At 42.8% G+C, this 17889-nt stretch overlaps 1 protein-coding gene across 2 annotated transcripts in view; it reads right to left on the bottom strand.

Annotated features, from left to right (window-relative positions):
- Positions 1–4134, bottom strand: part of FHL1 (four and a half LIM domains 1) — a 63354-nt gene extending 59220 nt beyond the window's left edge. Inside the window, exon 1 of one of the 2 annotated variants that reach the window (XM_077889370.1) lies at positions 3981–4134. The gene's annotated coding sequence lies outside the window, so the exon portion shown is untranslated. Of the gene's footprint in view, positions 1–3390; positions 3409–3980 lie in introns of those variants that run through there. The other variant, XM_077889373.1, reaches the window with a different exon arrangement.
- Positions 4135–17889: the final 13755 nt, after the last annotated feature.

The raw sequence follows: 17889 nt of genomic DNA on the forward strand, positions 1-17889 counted from the left end.
CTTTCTACTCTTCCTGAAATGACGTTTTACTGCACCGAGTGGAGGGAATTCCATCAACCTCAACACTACTGACATTTTGGGTCAGGTAATTCTATGTTGTGGGGGCTGCCCCGGGTGACCTAGACTGTTGAAACAAAATCCTTGGCCTCTACCTGCTAGACAGCATGCCGCATCACAATTCATCCCAGCCAAAAATGTCTCCAAACATTGTTCAATGCCCCGGGGGGTGGGGGGGTGGGGTGGGAAACTGCCCCAATTGAAAACACTGATCTAGCACTATCCACAAACAGGGCAATGCACAAAAATCTCAGAAGGTAACTCAGCAGGAGGGTGAAGGTTTACTAGAGCCACTATTCAGTATCCTTTACTCTTCTGGGTTCCACCATCCATTATCCGTAATCCAAAGCTGACCACAGAAGAGTAATTTAGCTTGGCCTCATTTGCTGTCATAAGATGCTTTTAAGTCACAGGCAGGGACGCTGGCCTGGCTGCTGTCTCACTACCGCACGATGTGATATAAAATGCTGAACTTAAGTATCAGGAAGTCTCTTATGTCCTATGTACTTCACACGAAACCTATTCTTTTTTAAAAAGGCCATTAACCTTAAGACCCTTAAGATGACTTATAAATCATGTTTTGACCCAAAACAAAAAAGTATGTCTTAGTTGGGAAGGTGAGGCACTATTTATACAATGAATATTTCTCTGGCAAGAATTGACTACACTGTGTGCATGGTTGAAGCATGTTTGATGCATATAAAGTGCTATGCTGATACCCAAAAGACTCTGGACACCTCTTGACTATCCACAACACATTCACTGTCTGCATTTTGTTTTACTAACTGTCTCAGAAGGCGGGAACCATTTTTTATCCACTGTGTATCCCTGCACCTAGCACAGAGCCTCCAACACAGCCCGCAACTCAGTAAATGTTTGTTGAATAAGTGAATGGTCATATATTCTGCTTAATTAAGTACTCCATTGACAAAAAAAAGAAAAAAAAAGAAAAAAAGAACCTGCCTTTGCTCTCGTCCAACAGGAGCTGAAAGAAAAGATCTTTTTAAGAGAAAATAATTATAGTCTACTCCCTTTTACCCCAAATCCAAACAACTGGAAAGTTCAATTAACCAAAAAAATTTTGTAGCCAAAAGTTGGGGAAAGCAGCCAAATAGATAAGGCCTAAAGTTCAAGCAAGCACAAACATTTGTTCAACTCCCAATGTTGCTGGCACCAGAGGGGGAGAAGGGGAGGGGTGTGGGGCAGAAGGGAACCAGGAGGTGGAGAGCAGGAAAACAGGGATCAGCCTCTGAAGGTTGGCTTCCATTCTTTCAACAAACTGTTATTTTTTTTTAAATGTCAAAGCTTTAGCGGTGAGGGTCAATTTCTTATGCAAAGGATCTATTTGCAAATTATTCTTCAAATGGCTATAAGCAAGATCTTTAAGAATACCTAGAAAGATATTTGATAATATTTTTGTGAATTTCTGAGGTTTCTTCATCTTTTCTCCCCCTCTCCAGTCCTTCAGGGCAAACAACGGTTCTCAAAAAGCTGAGTAAAGACATCCATTTACTCCTTTTGTCTGGAGAAACTGAAGTCTCCACCACCCATCAATAGGTTTCCTTCTGTAAAAGATTTTACCCTTCTCAGCGTTCTACTCATAAGAGAAAAAACAATCAGACTTAAATTGTATTTTTAAAATGCACTAGTTTTAGACTGTTGCCTGTATATAGAATGTGTTTCGCAGTAGTGTTAGAGGTGGTGCACATATAGTGCTTATTTAAACACATTTTTATCAATCTGAGACCAGAATCTCTATTTCCACTTAAAACATTTCCAGTTTTGTATTTCCAGTAAACAAATAATTATTTAACTGGTTCATTCATTTGGTAGATACTAAATTAGCTCCAATGAGCTGGCCATACAAGAGAAATTTTACCAATTTAAATCTTACACAAATTTTTTTTGAAATTTTCACTCAAAAATCTAGACTTGGTTAAAAAAAAAAACACAATGCTTTCCTTCTCCAAAAATCCTATGGGGAATGGAAGCATAGAATTTCAAAACCCATATATGGTTACAGATCCTATATAGTAGCCTTACACTATATACTTATTCCGAGGCAGTTTGCACAAATCATGGGCTATCTGACCAATTTCCTGTTGCATAAAGATTATATTTGCTCTTAAAAATGTTAAATAACCATTTTTAAAGACTGAAGGTAAAGGCTAGATTGGAACCTTATGTAACCAAAATGGCAAAGCACATATAGCCTCACCACATTAAAAGCGTATGCCTTTTTAGTATGTATTCTTTTTAAGCAAATATGAGCATGAGTTTCCAAAGGCAAAGCTACCATCCCAGAAGCCCTTGCTTCTTCAGTGTAAAGAATGGGGAGGGTTCTGTTCCTGGAGAAGATAAGCTAGGGAGGGAAAGGCTTTGCAAAATTCCAAGAGACTCCAAGGGACTATTCTGCAAACGTTCACATTTCCAAGGAATAACATCAAATCTACATTAGAACTGTCTTAATCAAGATAACGAAAAAAATTATTCCTACTGCTCTATAAGCTTGCCATTGATTTGATAACCCAGGAAGAATTACAGGCAATTACAAAATGATGGCTCCAATTAGGAAAACTGGATCTATTCCAAATTCAAATCAAAGGGGCCTCAGATAATCCCGATGGAATAATTTAAACAAATATAGAGGACTTCCAGCAAAGACATACGTTTATTCTATTTCTACCTCTTCTAGAAGCCAAGCAAAATGCTACCACGACTTATCTCATGCTCTTCAGGAAATTAAAAAAACAAACCTGGGGTCTCCCTTATAAACCTTGTTCTCTCTTCTTTTCCCAAGGGGTCTCCCTGGCACAGGGTCTTTATTGTAAAGGGCAAACCAAATAAACCTGAGAAACTCGCACGGTCCCCAGTGCAGAAAATAATATAGCACTGAACACGAACCACACAGTCTTTCCTTGCTCATTTGCAAACCTCTACCTAGTCCTAGACGGCTGAGAAGAGGCCACCAGGAATGGAAGAGAACGAGAAACTTCGAAAGCACAAACCTCCTTCCCAGAACCTAGAATGGACAGCACCTTGTAGGGATCTCACGCTTTTCGAGACGCAAAGGTCACACCCTGCAGTCTTGAAAATCCACCTTCTAAAGCTCAACCCACGTGACAGAACCTTCCTCTTGCTTCTCTAGCTTCCACGCTGGAGCTGAAATCCCCCACTCTCCCCACCCCCATTCGCCAACCCCACCCCCCGAGTCATCCCCTCAGTAGAAGCGCTGCGGACCCTCCCCGCCCCCCATACTCTCTACACCCCACCCTCAACTCCTCCAGCCGCCCCCCAGCATCTCCGTCGAGAAAACCCTAGCAAGCCGCTCACCTCCACAGCCCGTTCGTCCTCACCCCCGTCCTCTGCGTTGTGCCAAGCCCTGAAGGTCCCCCCTCGCTCCCTCCCCAACCCCGCCACCCGGGGGAGCACGCCCAGGCCCCCCCCCCCCCGCCTCGCCTTCCTCCGAGCCCCCCACCCCCGGCATCCAGGCTGAGAACATGCCCCCACCTTGTCCCGCCCCCACGGCCCGCCTACCTCCGTAGGAAAACCAGGGGCCGCTTCCCCAACCCACCCCGGGCCCCCGCTCCTCATCGTTCAGTGGAGAAAGCACCGGGAGCCCCCCTGGCACGCCCGCTCCCCCGCCCCCACGCCACTCCCTCCCCAGTCGCTCTCCATCCTCACGCCCGCCACTCCGGTGGCGCCGGCCCAGGGCTGCCGAGGCATGCACCCGAGGGGACCCCGCGGTCCCCCACCCCCGCCGGGAGGCCGAGGCCCCAGGCCGCAGGTACCCGCCGCGGCAGGCGAGGCGGCCGAGGCGGCGGCGGCGGCAGGGCAAGAGGGCGGCCGCTCTCCCGTGCAGCCGGCCGGCGGGCAGGAGGCACACACGCACGCACGCACACGCGGAGAGAAAGCGGGCTTACTGCCTGGCGATGCTCGCCCGCGCAGCTGTTTCGGCTCGGCCGCTGCCTGCACCGAGGCCGAGGCGCTGCAGCGGCGTCGGCAGCGGTGGCGGCGGCGGCGGCTGCGGACTGAGCCCCCTGGGCCGGGCGCTGGATGTAGGGCGCGGGAGGGGCGCGAGGGGAGGGGCGCACGGGGGAGGCGGGGAGGGGGCGGGCGCGCGCGCGGGGGCGGGGCGCGGCGCGCGCCAGCCCGGGCTCTGCCCGCGGGAGTTGCGGGGCGCGGCGCGCGCGGGAGTCGGCCCGGCGCGGGGCGGGGGTGCCACGCACCCCGCGCGGCCACGTGTCCCGCTTCCGGAGCGGCTGGGGTGCAGGCGCTGCGCGAGCGCGCGGGGGAAGGTGGCTGTGGGGAGGCGGAGGCGAGCGCTCCCCTCAACCCCGTGAAGGGCGGCTCAGGCCTGGAGCCCGAAGGGAGGGCGAGCCGGGGGCGCCCGGGGCCCTCCTACCCCCGCCCTCGCGCTGCAGCCCTCAAGGCCCGCGGGGAGTCACGAGTCACTGCAGGCAGCCGGGGCCAGGGCCGGGGAGGTGGGAGCAACAAAGAGTCTAGCCCTCATCAAGGGCCTCGGCTAACCCGCGCACTCCCTGCAGAGCGGTCGGGGTCCACGGTGCGCCCGGTTTGGGCCCCGGACTGCGGAACACCCTGACCGCTGTCGGAGCACCCACCGGCGACCCTTCCGCTTAGTGACTAGCTGGTGGGAGCGAAAGGAGCTCCATCTGTAAGCCTGATGCCACCATCCAGAGGGCTTTACGTGACTCAGAAAAGCACTGATGGCAAAGCGGCACGTGGCTACTCATTTCATTCACCCAACATTTGGTTTACTGAGCCCTCACCACGTGCCAAGCACTGTGCCAGATGCTGAGGCTACAGCGCAGAGTCATGAGGAACACCATCCACCCTGCTCTGGGAGCTGGCAATCTAGTGGGGGAGACATGATAGAGAAGTGAGAAAATAATCAAATTTGGGATAAGGCCTGTGCAGGAAAAGAAGAGTTTGCAGATTGTGTGGTTAGGAAAAGAGGAGGTGACGTTTAAGGCGAACCGTGACAGTTAGGACAGAAGCAACGATAGAAAGATCCAAGGAAAAGCCTTCCTGAAAGAGGGAGCAGGTGTATGAAGGCCAGAAGGAAGATGCAAATCTTGATGCCTTGGGATTAAGAGATGTTGATTGTGGTTGGCACTAGCAGAGCCCGGGAGAGAAGCATAATATAAAGCTGGAAAGGACAGATTGGCAAGGACCAGATCTCGTACTGTGTCCTAGGCGATGGGCAGACAGTTTTATTCCAAAAACAATGGGAGACCTTTAAATGAACAAATAGATGAATGAATGGCTTTATCCCAGGGCATGACATAATTTCATTTATATTTCTTTTACATTTCTTTTTCTTTGGAATAATTATAAATTCACATATATTTCTAAGAACTAATACAGAGAAATGCTATGTACAGCTTACCCCACTGCAGAACTACAGTACGAGATCACAACCACAACATTGACATTAGTACAATCTACTAATCTTACTCAGATTTCCCTGGTTGTACTCTGACTCGTGGGTGTGTGCTTTAATTCTATACAATTTTATCACAGGTGTAAGCTCATGTATTCACCACCACAATCAAAATACAAAATAGTTCCATCATTACAAGGATGGGTCCTGTTGCTCCTTTATAGCCATACCCACTGCCCTAGTCCTCCCCCCACCCAGGTCCTTCCCTACTGGCAACCATTACTCTGCCCTCCATTTCTATAATTTTGTTATTTCTTGAATGTTATGTAAATGAATCATACAGTACGTAACCTTTGGGGATTGGCTTTTTTCCCCCCTCAGCTTAATTCTCTTGAGCTTCATCCACATTGTTGCATGTATCCATCACTCTTTCTTTTTTACTGCTGAGTAATATTCTGGATCTGATTTATGTATATATATTTTATTTATTTATTCTTATATAAATTTATTTTTTATTGGTGTTCAATTTGACAACATATAGAATAACACCCAGTGCTCATCCCATCAAGTGCCCCCCTCAGTGCCCGTCACCCAGTCACCCCCGCTCCCCGCCCACCTCCCTTTCTACCACCCCTTGTTCGTTTCCCAGAGTTAGGAGTCTCTCATGTTCTGTCTCCCTTTCTGATATTTCCCACTCATTTTTTCTCCTTTCCCCTTTACTCCCTTTCACTATTTTGTATATTCCCCAAATGAATGAGACCATATAATGTTTGTCCTTCTCCGATTGACTTATTTCACTCAGCATAATACCCTCCAGTTCCATCCACGTCGAAGCAAATGGTGGGTATTTGTCATTTCTAATGGCTGAGTAATATTCCATTGTGATTTATATTTTTAAAAGATCGCCTTGATTTTGGACTCGATGGAACAGATTTGTAGAGGAAATTGGAATTCAAGTAGAGACAGCATGGTGGGGACAATTGTTTTGAGACCTTTCACCATAAAGGGGAACAGAAGAAGTAGAGTAAAACAGGAAGGACAAGTTGGGAGGAGAGAATGTCTCTCTTTTGAATTTGAAGAGGTGAGTGCATGTTTGGGAATAAGCAGGAGGGAGGCACTGCTGATAAGAGAAGTGCTCCCCAAAGTCCCTGCCAGGACAACATGAAATGAGAGCTGGACACCAGGCAGAGGATGGGCCCTCGACCTGCTCAATTGCGGTCTCCACTGTAAGACCATGGAGGTACGTGCTGATGGGGGGCCGAGTAGGAGCAGCTGCCTGTACCTATAGATCAAGCAAATCCAGTCTAACGACTTCTGTTTTCTCCCATGGTGCACGAACTGGGTGCTGGCCTCCCTTAGGAGAGACCATAAGCCCTTGCAAAGTTTCCTTCTGTCTTCCTGTCACCAGTGGCTTGGGCCTTCACTTTTCCCATTCCAAGCCCTCTGAAGCACTAAAGTTTGGTCTTTCTGGATGGCAGAAGAGGCTCCAGCTTCACACTTGCTGGGAAAAGAAGAAGCTGATCTGCCCCACTCTGATCCCCAGAAGGCTCTGAATAATCAGGCAGTTCCCAGAATGGAATACTGGCTGGGCATCCAGCCCAAAAGTAGCCAAGAGACACCCAAAGATGGAGGGCTCTGAATGGAGAGCCCTCTCCCGAGAACATCCTGGCCAGCCTTTGGCACTCAATTGGTGTTATTTATGGTTCATTTTTCACCATATCTCTTTGTTCATCCCTTCCCTTTCTCTATCTTTCCTTCTTTCCTTCCCCTTACTTCCTGCCCCCAACCTTCTTTCCCACCTCTCCCCATGTCCTTCCCCTCTTCCTTCCTTCCACAGATACTCATGATGTGCTCCTTGTAGGCACAAGGCACATATTTCCCACATTGCTCCGGCTGGGTCCTGTCTGCCTCTTAACACTTCATCTCCTTGGATTTGAACTCAGCTTTCATGGGTCATAGAAACACATTGTTCCACTTAAAATATGTAGGAGACTGTTGCAGAATAAGCAAAATGAATAAAAGGAGAAAGGTTGCCCAAACTGAACTTGTGTGCTACATTCTGGTAATGTTTTGCAGCATTAAGAAGCAAAAATAAATTATACAGACTAAAATCAGATGGTATGATCTCAGATCTGATCTTTTAAATTTTTGTTTTAGTAAAGAAACAGGCCAGAGGAGAAGGGTCTTAGATTTCAACAGAATTTAAAACACCTTTGGAAGGAAATATGAAGCATTTATAAGCATACGAAATAATCAAGTCCTTTGCCTTCTCTTCAGAAAAGTGCCACTATGACTCATGATTCTAAGTCCTCAAATGGGTATTACTATACCAGTGTATTATTCTACCAGACAGTTTATTTTTTAAAGATTTTATATATTTATTCATAAGAGACAGAGAGAGAGGGGGGCAGAGACACAGGCAGAGGAAGAAGCAGGTTTCCCCCAAGGAGCCCGATGTGGGACTTGATCCTGGGACTCCGGGATCACGCCCTGAGCCAAAGGCAGACATGCTCAACTGCTGCGCCACCAACAGGTCCCTCTACCAGACAGTTTATATGCGTCCTTTTATTTGGTCCTCATTTTATTTGCTCTTCACATTAGATACTCATCCCCACTCTATACAGATGAGAAGACTGACGCTCAAAGAGGTTCAGCAACTTTGGGGTGAGGATTTTAAACCAAGCAGCATGGCTCCAGACCCCAGAGTTGAAAGCAGTATACTATATTTCCAAAACCATGAAGCAGGAGAGAGTTCATCGCTTTTACTATGGTCATCCAAAGTGGCTGATTCTTTCCGGTCAGTGATTCTTTTTTCCAAAGTAATGGCGAGTCCTGCATCTCAATGACTTTTCCCTATCAATGAAATCCATGAGATTGAAGTGTCTTGTTCCACCAGGGCCTCAAGCCTACAGATGATCGCTCCATTTCATGATCATCACACATGGTGGCCATGATGGAACCTGGCTCACCTCCCAGTGAGCACATCTGCCTCTCTGGTCAGCCTTACCTCCTACTTCTTCCCCCTCAGACTCAGTGGGCCAGCAGCCTGGGGTCTAGGAGGAGCTTGAAATACATCCTGGGCCCTCCTCTCTAGAAAATTTTGTTTCTGCAGTTCCTTTGCTGACACCATTTCAGCAACTTCTAGACATCTCCCCCTACCTGCCCACACTCTGGCCTGTTTCTCACATTCCTTGTCTTCATTGATGGTGTGCCACCCACCCAGGTATCCCCACACTGGACTATTTTAAAGCAAATGCAACGCATCATATTCCATCCAGAGATAATTGTCTCTGCCTCTCTCTCTCTGTGTGTCTTTAATGGATAAAAAATCTTTTATTTTTAAAAGATTTTATTTATTTATTCATAAGAGACACAGACAGATAGGCAGAGGGAGAAGCAGGCTCCATGCAGGGAGCCCGACGTGGGACTTGATCCCGGGTCTCCAGGATCATGCCCTGGGCTGAAGGCAGTGCTAAACCACTAAGCCACCGGGGCTGCCCTAAAGAGTTTATTTTAAGCATTCTCTGCACCCAAAGTGAGGCTGGAACTTACAACCCTGAGATCAAGAATTGCATTCTCCGCTGACTGAGCCAGCCAGTCATCCCCAACTTTCTTCTTTTTTTTTTTAACAGAAGTGCAATATCATTATCACACCCCAGAGCAATTAACTAAAATTCCTTAATATCAGCAAATACCCAGTCAAGATTCAGAATTCCCCAAATGTCTCCCAAATGTTTTTTACAGTTTATTTATTCCAACCAGGACATTCTTAAAGCCTCATTTATTATATTTGGTTGATGTCTCTAGTCAATGCCTCTTAGATGAATGGATGTATGGACAAATAAATGAATGAATGAATGATCCCTACTTTCTCTCACTAACACATCTTCACTTGGTCCAAATTCTACCCTTTTTACAAAGACCCATCTAACTGATGCCAGAATCTGCTCGAGCTCCCCTCTGATACCTCAGCTAAACACAATCTCTCCCTTGTCTCATAACATTTTTCAAAATAGCTATTACTGTTATTACATTTAGTCTTATATTAAAGATTTTTTGAAGACAGCTTATTTCTCCTGTAATGTTTTTAGCTCCATGAAGTCAGTAATATACCTTCATCATCATTGTTGTATATCTAGTGGCACCAAGCACAGCGCCTTGCTCATATTAAACAACCAAATAAATTATTTCTAAACTGAATGAAGTTTAATTAAGACCAACATTCACAGAATCCTTTGTCTCCCTCAGGTACAGTGAAAGGACCAAATGCTTTGGAATCTTGCAGACATGCATTCGAGCTTGGCCATCTGATGGTTGTGTGGCCCAGGGCAAATTACATACTCAGGTGTCTTCAAAGTATTTTGCTGGTAGCTATACCAAGAAGGAAAAAAAAAAACTTAAAAAAAAACCCGAAACAAAAAACAAAAACCGCTTTTGCTCTCACGCTCCCTAAGATATCTAAAATTTTTCATCCTTGTAGTTACAAAGGAGGTTATTTTTAGTATATAGTAAATATTGATATTCTAAAATAAAATGGTTACATCACTTTTTTTGAGTCTGTCCAATTGAATCTGAATACAATGTCCACTTCATACACACCATTAGCTATTTTAAAAATACATGATTAAGATCTTTAACAGTTGGAAATTGTACCTCATTCCCTTTTTCCCCTTTCCACTTCTCACACAATGTTGTCCTAATGTAATATATTTTATGCTTATAAGTCTATTTTTGATCACTCTGTACTTCTCTGTGACAAAAATATGAACATAAATTAAAATCTCTACCACTACCATCACTCCACCCCCTTCTCCTGCCTCTGGCAACCACCAATCAATTCTCTGTATATATGGGTTTGGGGTGTTTTTTGTTTGTTTAGATTTGGCATATAAGAGAGATCATACAGTGTCTTTCTCTTATTTCACTTAGCATAATGCCCATGGGGTCCATGTATGTTGTCTCAAATGGCAAGATTTCATCCTTTTTTATGACTGAGTAATATTTCATTTTATTCCATATATTCCGTTTGATACCAGAATTTCTTTATCCATTCCTCTGTTGATGGACACTTAGGTTGTTTCCAAACATTGACTATTGTAAATAATGTCACAATTAACATGAGGGTGCAGATATCTTTTCAAGTTAGCGTTTTCAATTTAACACCCAGAAGCGGAATTACTGAATCATATGGTAGTTCTATTTTTAATTTTTTTATTTATTCACTTGAGAGGGAGACTCCCCGCTGAGTAGAGAGCCTGACTTGGGGCTCAGAGTAATGACCTGAGATCATGACCCAAGCCAAAGGCAGACTTTTAACCTACTGAGCCACCCAGGCGCCCCTATTTTTAATTTTTTTTTTGAGGAATCTCCATACTATTTTTATAATGGCTGCACAAATTTTCATTCCACCAATAGAGCCAGGACAGTTCAAATTAACTTTTAAAATTTCTTATCACCATAAAGCTCTATGTGTTAAAAAAAAAAAAAAGTTTTCTGGGTAGAGTTAGTCTTAGTACACAATTGACAAAAGAACAAATATTTTATAAAGTTTGAAAAATAATCTAAATATACAATGCAAAGAATGTTTTAAAAATGTATCTCTAGGGATCCCTGGGTGGCGCAGCGGTTTGGCACCTGCCTTTGGCCCAGGGCGCGATCCTGGAGACCCAGGATCGAATCCCACATCAGGCTCCCGGTGCATGGAGCCTGCTTCTCCCTCTGCCTGTGTCTTTGCCTCTCTCTCTCTCTCTGTGACTATCATAAATAAATAAAAATTAAAAAAAATAAAAATGTATCTCTAGAGATAGATGAGATGTTTTTCAATTAGTTTGTGCGTCTGTGGATAAATATGACCTATTACTAAAACGAGACAGAATTCAGTATTGATTTTATTTTGATCCATTTTTTTCACTCTTTAAAAACAGAAATGCTAAGAAGTTTTGTTCACAGAAATAGGTAGAATGTAATGAAATGTTTTTCTCATGGCATAGTCACACAGTTATTTGTATTTCTTCTGAGTTATGTACCAAAAATCCCATTGCGATCTATCATCAAAAATTAATTTTAATGATTTATTAGCTGACAATTCCATTAGCACCTTCAGCAGTTTTGTTGAAAGCAAAGAATTAGAAACCACCTGTGGGGATCCCTGGGTGGCGCAGTGGTTTGGCTCCTGCCTTTGGCCCAGGGCATGATCCTGGAGACCCGGGATCGAATCCCACGTCGGCCTCCCGGTGCATGGAATCTGCTTCTCCCTCTGCCTATGTCTCTGCCTCTCTCTCTCTCTGTGACTATCATAAATAAATAAATAAAAATTAAAAAAAAACCACCTATGTTGCAAAAGGGCTTGTTAGGCAGTGATTAGGGTCATTAATTCTTCCACAGCAACACCCTGATTTTGGCTGTACCCTTTGGTTGGTACTGGGAGGTTTCTGCCCCCCAACCACCCATCCCATAGGCTATGCACCAAAGTCAGATTAGCAACAGGGATGGGGGGGGGGCGGGATTGTTTTTCTTTTGTAAAATGGGAGAAAGGCTTTGAGCCAGAAGAGGTGAGAAAGAGAATCCACCTGGCAGAGACTCCATGTTCTCAGGAGATCAATTTTAGTCCAGAAATTGATTTCTTTACAATGGAATGTGCCCAGGGACTCCTGGGCAATTCTTCACGTATACCCATTGATATTCGTGACCTAGTTTAACTTAATTTACCTCATCCCAGTTTCCACAGCTGTAATTTGGGACTGGCGTTACCTGACTCACAGGATTAATATGAGGAAGATATTAAATTACACATTGCGTGTAAAGCACCTAGCACAAGGTCAGACGTGGAGTAGATAGATCCTCAGCAAATATTAGTTTCCTCCCCCACCTTTCCACCTCGACATGCCCGTTTTTACACAAGCACCCTTGATAATCATTTTTTTTACAGTCTAAAAAGTGTATTTTAAAAATGTCATGTGGCCAAGATGACACATGAAATCAATAAAAGTGGGCTGAAAATCCAATTCAGGACATTACCTTGTGAATTATTTTTAACTTTCAGACATTTTTATTTATTTATTTTTAAGTTTTTTTTAAGATTTTATTTATTTATTCATGAGCAACACACACACAGAGAGAGAGAGAGAGAGAGAGAGAGAGAGGCAGAGACACAGGCAGAGGGAGAAGCAGGCTCCATGCAGGGAGCCCGACGTGGGAAAAAAACAAAGAATAAGAACATTCATGCTTCCATTACTCAGAATTAACAGCAGATAACAGTTTATATTTACTTTAAGTCTCTCTTTTGAGAAACAAAGGAATTAAATATTATAGATAAATATTTAATATTGGCCATTGACGTCAGTCCTAGCCCCTTCTCTCTCCTGCGTCAACCACTATTATGAGTTACTTTTGTTTTATGATTTTATGTTTAATGTACATTAGTGGTACCATTAGTATATATCTTACTGCGACTTGTATTTGTTTATCTATTTGACTCAATATCATGGCTTTATATAGTCCTCTCCTTCCCGCCACCATCATGTTTAGAAGTCATACATACTATTTATATCACTTAGTCCCATGTAAGGGGTCTCTCTGTCCTTCTCCCAATGTCTCCCATGCCCACCCCCAACTTGGATGTTTTTGTGGTTTGTGACTTTAGTTCCAGTTTTTTGTTCTGTTTTTGTACCACATGTTGATTTGATACATTTACATATTGCAACATGATTGCCATGGGAGCCTGGCTAACACCTGTTTGTTTTTAAATTGAGATGTACTTCACTCACCATAAAATTCATCCTTGAGTGTTTAACTCATTTTCAGCATATTTACGGAGTTGTGCAACCGTCACCACTGTCTAATTTCAGGACATTTATCATCCAAAAAGAAACCCCACTGGTGGTCAGTCTCTCCATTTCCCGCCTCCTTCCCAGCTCCAGCAACCACTAACCTACTTCCTTTCCCCATGCATTTGCCTATTCCAGATGTTTCATAGAAATTAGATTATATAATATTTTCAAGGTTCATCCTTTATATTGCAGAACAACAGGCCATCCTATGGATATTTTGTTTGTCCATTCCATTTTGTTTATCCATTCATCAATTGAAGGGCATTTGAGTTGTTTCTACTTTTTGGCCATTATGCATAATGCTGCTATAAATATTTGTATACAAGCTGTTGTATGGACATGTCTCAGCTCTCTTGGATATGTGGAAATTAATAAGGGAAACCTTCTTTAGAACGGAGTCATTTGTCATTGTCAGGTGTAGGTCCAACAGAAAGAGAGGAACCTTGCATAAGGGTACTAAGTTACTACCCTAGCAGGAGAAAAGGAGGCTTCCTTCTCACCCCGGAAACAGCCCAGCCAATGAGAAGTCACAATACTAGGAATTCCAAGTTTCCTCCAATGGACTTTTTGTTTACAACAGCCCCCCTCTCTTCTATAAAAGAGCCTCCTTCTACTTTGTTCTCTGGGCTTGCCTGTGGTTTCGTCATAACTTGCTCCTCTGGGATTGCAACTCTGTGCTATTCCTGAAGAAACCCATGTTTGCTGGTAAAATAACTGGCAGTTTTATTTTTAAGGTTAACAAATACATATCTAGGAGGGGAGTTGCTGGGTCAAATGGTAACTATATCTTTAAGCTTTGGGGAATCTGCCAAACTGTTTCCCAAAGCAGCTGCCCTAAAATTTTACATTCCTGACAGAAATGTATAAGGGTTCGAATTTCTCCATATCCTCATCAACACGTGTCTGTCTTTTTTAGTAGAGCCATGCTGGTGTGTGTGAAGTGGTATTTCATTGTAGATTTTGCATTTTCCCCCTGGTGACTAATGATGTTTGTCAATTTCTGCAAAAAAGCAAGCTGGAATTTTGACATGGATTGCACTGAGCTTGTAGATCAATTTGGGGAATATTGTCATCTTCACAAATTAAGTCTTCTAACGCATGAACATAGGATGTCTTTCAATTTCTTTAGGCCTTCTTTAAACAATGTTTTATAGTTTTCAGAGTATAGGTTTTATGCTTTTTTTGGTTAAATTTATTCCTGAGTGTTTTTTTGATGCTGTTATAAATGGAATTGTTTTCTTAATTTCACCAGTGGATTGTTCACTGTTAGTGTGTAGAATTACATTTGATTTTTACATATTGATCATGTACCCCCAGCTTTGTTGGCCTCATTTATTAGTTCTGGTAAGCTAATTTGTGGGTTCTGTAGGATCTTTCATACACAAAATCATCTGCAAGTAGAGTTAGTTTTCTTTCTTTCTTTCCAGTCTGGATGCCTTTGATTTCTTTTTCTTGCCTGATACACTGGCTAGAACCTCCAGAACAATGGAGAGTCAGAGTGGTAAGAATAGACATCCTTGTCCTATATCTAAGCTTAGAGGGAAAGATTCCAGGTTTTCACCATTCAGTGTAATGTTAGCTGTAGATTTGTGTTGAGGACGGTCCTCTCTGTTACTAGTTTGTTGAGTGTTTTTACATTTTTTTTTAAATTTTTATTTGTTTATGATAGTCAGAGAGAGAGAGAGAGAGAGAGAGAGGCAGAGACATAGGCAGAAGGAGAAGCAGGCTCCATTCACCAGGATCCCGACGTGGGACTCGATCCCGGGTCTCCAGGATCGCGCCCTGGGCCAAAGGCAGGCGCTAAACCGCTGCACCACCCAGGGATCCCAGTTTGTTGAGTGTTTTTATCATGCAGAGATGTTGAATTTTGTCAAATACTTTTTTGAGTGTATTAAGGTGATCATGTGTCCTTTATTCTTTTGATACAGATACTCTACATCAGTCCTACTGATATATTGTAGTATATTGTTTTTCTGATGTTAAATTATCCTTGCATTCCTGGAATAAATCCCACTCGGTCAGATGTCTAATATTTCTTATATGTTTATATGTTGCCAGATTCAGTTTGCTAGTATTATGTTGAGGATTTTTGCTTCTACATTCCTAAGAGCTATTGATTATAGGTTTCTTGCAGTGTCTTTGTTTGGCTTTGATACCAGTTATCAGGGTACTGGCTTGATTGAGTTAGGGAGAATTTCCTCATCTTCTGTTTTTTGGAAGAGTTTGTGAAGAATTGATATTAATTCCTTAAATGTTGAAATCCACCATTGAAGTCATCTGGTCCTGGAGTTTTCTTTGTGTGGAATTTAAAAATTACTAATCTCTTATTATAGCTCTATTCAGATATTCTATTTTTTCTTGAGTCAGTTTCAGTAGTTTGTGTCTTTATAGGAATTCACTTATAATCCTTGTAATTTCTACAAAATTAGTAGTGATGTGCCTTCATTCATTTATGATTTTAGTAATCTGAGTCTTCTCTGTTTTTCCCGTGGATAGTCTCACAAAAGGCTTGTGAATTGTATGGATATTTTCATTTCAAAGAAACAACTTTTCGCTTGGTTGTATTGTTTTTCTGATCTTTATCCAATTGGATTCTTCTTTTTTTCAATTGATTTCTTATTATATGTTCCTGTCTCATAATCTATTAAAATTTTATGTGCTAATTTTCATTTTTTTATCTTTTGAAATTATATCTTTTGTCCTTATTTTTGTTTCCCTCAACTTTTTATTTTGAAATATTTCAAACCTCTAGAAAAATTGCAAGAACACTATCATGAAAACTCATGTACCCTTCACCTAAATTCATCTATTGTTATTATTTTTCCACATTTGCTTTACCTGTGTATGGATGTCTATATCTATACCTTCCTATGTAGCTATCTGAACTTTTTGATAGTTATAGTTGCAGATGACATGGCACTTCACCCCTAAATTCCTCAAACATGCATTTCCTAAACTCTAGGGCATATGCTCACATAACCATTGTATAAAGATCATGCTTGGGAAATTTAATATTGATATAATAATATCATTTAATTTGCATCCATAATCAAATTTCCCTAGTTGTCCCAATAATGTCCTTTAGAGCTGTTTGTATTTATTTATTTTGTTAAAGACTTTTTATTTTTATTTATTTTTATTTTTTTAAAGATTTTATTTATTAATGAAAGACACACAGAGAGAGGCAGAGACAGAGGCAGAGGGAGAAGTAGGCTCCATGCAGGGAGCCTGATGTGGGACTTGATCCTGGGACTCCAGGATCACAACCTGAGCTTAAGGTAGATGCTTAACTGCTGAGCCACCTGGGTGTCCCTGTTAAAGACTTTTTAAAAAAGTATTTTTGTTTAATGATTTGAGAGAGAGTGAGCAAGAGAGAGAGCAGAGGGAGAGGGAGAAGCAGACTCCTCGCTGAGCAGGGAGCCTGATATAGGGCTCGATCCCAGGACCCTGAGATCATGACCTGAGCTGAAGGCAGATGCTTAACTGACTGAGCCATCCAAGTGCCTGTGTTAAAGACTTTTTTCAAGATTTTATTCTTAAGTAATTGCTACACCCAACGTAGGGCTCGAACTTACAACCCCGAAATCATGAGTTACATGCTCTACTGAGCAGCGGGGCACCCCTAGAGCTGTTTTTAAATAAGAATCCCATCGAGAATTAATCCTTGCCTGCCGTGTCTCTTTAGTCTGCTGTGATCTAGAATAATTTCACCGCCTTTTCTTTTTTTTTGCTTTCATGATATTGACATTTTGAAGAGTCCAGATCAGTTATCCTTCTTAGAAAGTCCCTCAATTTGGATTTGTCTGACCGTTTACATATTGGCAAGTATGCAACAGATGTGTCCTTAGGGCATTATATCAGAAGGCACTTGATGTCAGATTGTCCAGTTATTGTAATGTGAGGTTTGATCACTTGGCTCAGGTGGTTTTCATCAGACTTCTCCATTGTAGGGGTACCCTTCCCCCCTTGTAATTAGTAAGGCATCTGTGAAGCTATATTTTGAGACTGTGTGAACACCTTATTTATCCCTCAACCTGCTTTCACTCGACAGTTTTCACATCCACTGATGAATTTCACCCAAGTCAGTTATTACTGTGGTGGTTATAAAATGATGATTTTTCTATTTCTGTCATCTCTTCCACATTTGTTTTTATTTTTTAAAGATTTTATTTATTTATTCATGAGAGACACAGAGAGAAAGAGAGTGGCAGAGACACAAGCAGAGGGAGAAGCAGGCTCCATGCAGGGAGCCTGACGTGGGACTCGATCCCCAGTCTTCAGGATCAGGCCCAGGCTGAAGGTGGCGCTAAACCGCTGAGCCACCCGGGGTGCCCCATCTTCCACGTTTCTTAGCTGGAATTCTATAGATAAGAGCTTTCCCTTCTTCTCCCAACTTTTTTTTGAGCTTTTTTTCAGTATCTGTATGGACTCATGGGTTCTTTCTTTATTATTATCCAGTGTGTACAATTCATTCCTGTCCTTATTCATTTTGATGCTCAAATTATCCCAAATGCGTCTAGTGGAGGCCCCTTCCCTCTGGCTCCTATGTCTTCATTACATAGTCTATTTCTGAGCATTTCCTTGCCTTCTGACATAAGA

This window comes from Canis aureus, chromosome X, assembly GCF_053574225.1.
Source record: "Canis aureus isolate CA01 chromosome X, VMU_Caureus_v.1.0, whole genome shotgun sequence".
Lineage (NCBI taxonomy): Eukaryota > Metazoa > Chordata > Mammalia > Carnivora > Canidae > Canis > Canis aureus.